Genomic DNA, 3957 nt, shown 5'->3' with positions numbered 1-3957 from the left:
TCTCGCGCTCTCTCTCTCCCTCTCTTTCTCCCCCATCCCTTCTGTCTTTCTTTCTCTCACTCGTTCTTTCTCACCCCTCCACGAAATATTTTCTCTCGAAATAAAAGAGTGCCATCATGGTGAAACCAAAAGCTCTTCAAAATAATTAAAAAAGGAAGAAACTGGCTATTTTCCAACCGTTGGGCAATTTTTATTGACTTTTTTGTCCTTGACTCAGCACCTTTAATGTACGTGTATAAACACATTTCTGTGTGGACTGTACTGAAAAATGTTGACGAACAGCAAAGAAAATGGTAAATTTGGCAGTTTCCAAAACCATACAAGGTGCGGTAGTCACTAGACTTTGGAGGCCATTTCTCATTAACTTTACCTCTACCAATTAAATGACGCCCACCTCCTTCAAACGCAAATCTCGACTTCTGTTCATGATAGGTCGGTACTTTTAAAATCAAAAGCAGAAAAAATTAACTATCTACGTGATGATAGACCTACCTATAACTCCATACACCCAGAATTGATGAACACCTGATTCTACCGCTTCGTGACAAAAAGTAACCTGGAATGTACATGTATAAAAAGATGACGTTGGCAAATGCCCACACAGTTTCCTGCTTAAACAATTTGCCATGTTTGTGGAAATGTACTGAAATACACTAATAAATAATTCTGTGATATGAAAAGCTGGAAACTGCCTTGTTTCTGTGTCGTCTAAATATACTGAGTAAATAGTTATGTCGGTCGTTACATGTACAGTGTTTGGCGTGGCCTACTTTATAATTGCATATATCTAATTGTGGTAACCAACGATTAACCAGTCTTTTCTTTTTTACAAACTTTGTTTGTCATATTATTAGTAGTTTTGTACTGACTAAACTCTAGTCATACCTAGGTGTGATCTGAAAATCTTGAAATGACCTCATTTCTTTCTCATCCAAACTTTCTTTGACAGTTGTTTTGTCGGTTGTTACACTCTTAGAGTTTGCCGTGTTCAATTTTAATTTTGATTTCATTTAGTTTTACCAACCAACAAATAACAATATTGGTCTCCAATGATTAAATAAACAATGTACTGACAAGACTCTAAGCAATCTTAGTTTTGATATGAGAACCTAGATACAGCCACATTTCTTTGACATTTAGATTTTTTAGTTAGTTGTTATGTCGGGCGTAACACTCTCATTATTTCACATGTTCTAGATCATAGTTTTGTGTATATCTATCTGTAATAACGAACAAATACTTTTCATTTCGCAACATTAACTGCAATGTTAAAAGACACTTTGTACTGACTAGTCACTCGCGATTTTATAATCCAAATTTTCTTTAACAAGCTATTGTGTCGGTCGTTATATTCTACGTATTTGACATGTTCTCTTTTTTTGTTATGTGTATTTAATTGCAACAATCAAAAACTAAATTATATTTCACAACATTTGTCTTCAATGCAATAAGTAACTTTGTCTTATTTAGACGTTAGCCAAGTTCAGCCGTGATCTAAGAGGTTGGAAACAGCCCCGTTACCTTTTCATTAAAATTGAGTAAGTTACCATGTCGGTCTGTACACTCTGAATGTTTGACGTGGTCTGATTTCTTTCGTATATCTATTGTAACAGCCAACTGATAACTTTTTAATTACAATCTGTGCGTGCAATTTTGCAAGCAACGTTGTAATGGCTAGACATAGCAAAACCTAGCTGTGATCTGAGAAACTGGAAACAGAACTATCTCTATGTCATCTAAATTTCTTACGTTAGCTGTTTTGTCGATCGTTTCATTCTTAGTTTTTGTTTTTTATTGTGATCTATTTTTGTGTATATCTAGTTGTGATAACAAATTGCATTTATATTACCATCTTTTTTCTGAAATGTTGCAAGCAGCTTTGTTGTCTTTATCGTGTCTGTCATTACACTCTTAGAGTTTGGCGTGGTCCATTTTATGCCAACGGTGCATAAAATCATTCAGATCTATGACACATACATACATACAAACACACGCACAAGCACACACACACACACACACACACACACACACACACACACACACACACACACACACACACACACACACACACATTAACACACCTACCGTGCCCACATACACATAAATAGCTCCACCCCGCTACGCATGGGTTTTGAGGATATAATGGTATAAAAATAGATCCACTGTTCCGTCTTCAGGAGGTGAAACCCCTCCAATAATGCAATATTGTACATGGACCCCAGTCCTTTGGGATCCATGTGCGACATCATACTTGGTGTATCTTACTCTTCTCCTACTCTCTTTCTTCTTTTCCCTATCTCATCTTCCGCCGTTGAACCTGTGTGCAGTAGAACTAGAAGTTGTTCATCCCACTGAGTGGGACCTTGTTGACCGTAAGGTGTAACCCCTGCGGAGGTCAACTGGGTTGAGGCGAGATCAGTCTTTAGCCCACTTTTCCCTCTTAGACGGGAGGATGGCACGGCTCATGACACTTAATCGATAGGTAGCCAAAACCTCTTCAGTCTGTCCCTTGGTCAATCTTGACGGGAAGGTTTAATACATTCTCGTGGAGAGGGCAACTCCGGAGTAGCCGTGGCACTCTGGTTATCTGAGTAATGTGTCCTCTTGAAGGGCTCGGTGGCGGGTGGGGAGCCCCTGGAGTCGGGCCAAGAACTAAGACACCCATGAAATCTCAACATCAAAATGACAATTCTCCAGGTCCCAAAGTTTCCCAAAAGTCTTGACTGGTGAGGCCACCGAGCCAAAAAAACAACAACAACAAACCAACTTCCGCAGGAAAACGGACCTTTACGGCTGTTTCTGCAATCTCTCCTCCCAGGGAGCTTCCACAGCAGCCGTACTTGACCATCCGCAGCACCGATGCGCAGAAGAAGATTACAGGTTTTAAATCTCCTCCAGACCGGTAATGCATCTTGATAGCTCTTGGATACATCCATACCAACGTCCAGAAACTGTCTTCTTGTGCACTCTTTTACTCAAAAAAAACTGGCTGGATTTGAAGATCACGACATTCGACGGTATTCCGTATGCATCTGAGCAACACAATAACTTAATTGAATTCTCCACATTTTAGAATACGTCTAGTCACTAAACGAACTAACATCATGTCATGCATCTCGGACCTGCGCAATACAGCCCCGAGTCCGGATGACATACACAAACAAATTTATCAAGCACCTGCCAACAGAAACACTCTCACTACTCCTTGGAATAATACAATGACCAGTGCCAGTCACACACCTTTCCGAAGTTCAGGCCACTTTCCACTGTTATTCCAATTCCAAAACCAAACAAAGACTACACGGGCCCATCCAAATACAAACTAATCGTCTTAACGAGCTATCTATGCAAACTTATAGATACAAAAATGAACAGGTGACTCATGTGATTTCTGGAGACGACGGGCTTGCTCAGCGGTCTTCAGTGCGGATTCAGGAAAACTCGATTCTCACTGGATCACTTGGTTTGCCTGGAGACTTTTATAAGCGAGACCTTTCCTGAAGGAGGCCACATGATCGTCATCTTTTTCGACCAAGAGAAAGTAGAGCTTTCGACTCAACCTGGATATACAGAATTCTTATGCGGTGTTCTTACATAAAGGAGAAAAGTCGACGAGCAAATCCCGATAAGATAATGCCGAATTCGGGATTAATCCTGACGAGCATCTGGCAACGACTGTTTACAGTATTGTGTTGGCGAGCACTCGGGGAGACGCTCATCGAGCTATAATTTAGGACGGCGAGCATCTCGCCGAGCGTCTCGCCGAGCGTCTTGCCTACCTCCCGGTTTGAATCCTGGACGCTTTCAGAGCCAGGAAACGTAGCGGCCGAGTAAAATTTCACACGCCGACAAACTCACCGTCCATGCTGACCATTTTGACGACCAGTCGCCGAGTTAGTCGGCGTGCAATGTTATCTATCTATCTATCTATCTATCTATCTATCTATCTATCTATCT

The sequence above is a fragment of the Aplysia californica genome, unplaced genomic scaffold (genome assembly GCF_000002075.1).
Source record: "Aplysia californica isolate F4 #8 unplaced genomic scaffold, AplCal3.0 scaffold00151, whole genome shotgun sequence".
Lineage (NCBI taxonomy): Eukaryota > Metazoa > Mollusca > Gastropoda > Aplysiida > Aplysiidae > Aplysia > Aplysia californica.
The sequence above is the reverse complement of the archived record's forward strand: the minus strand, read 5'-3'. Positions refer to the sequence as shown.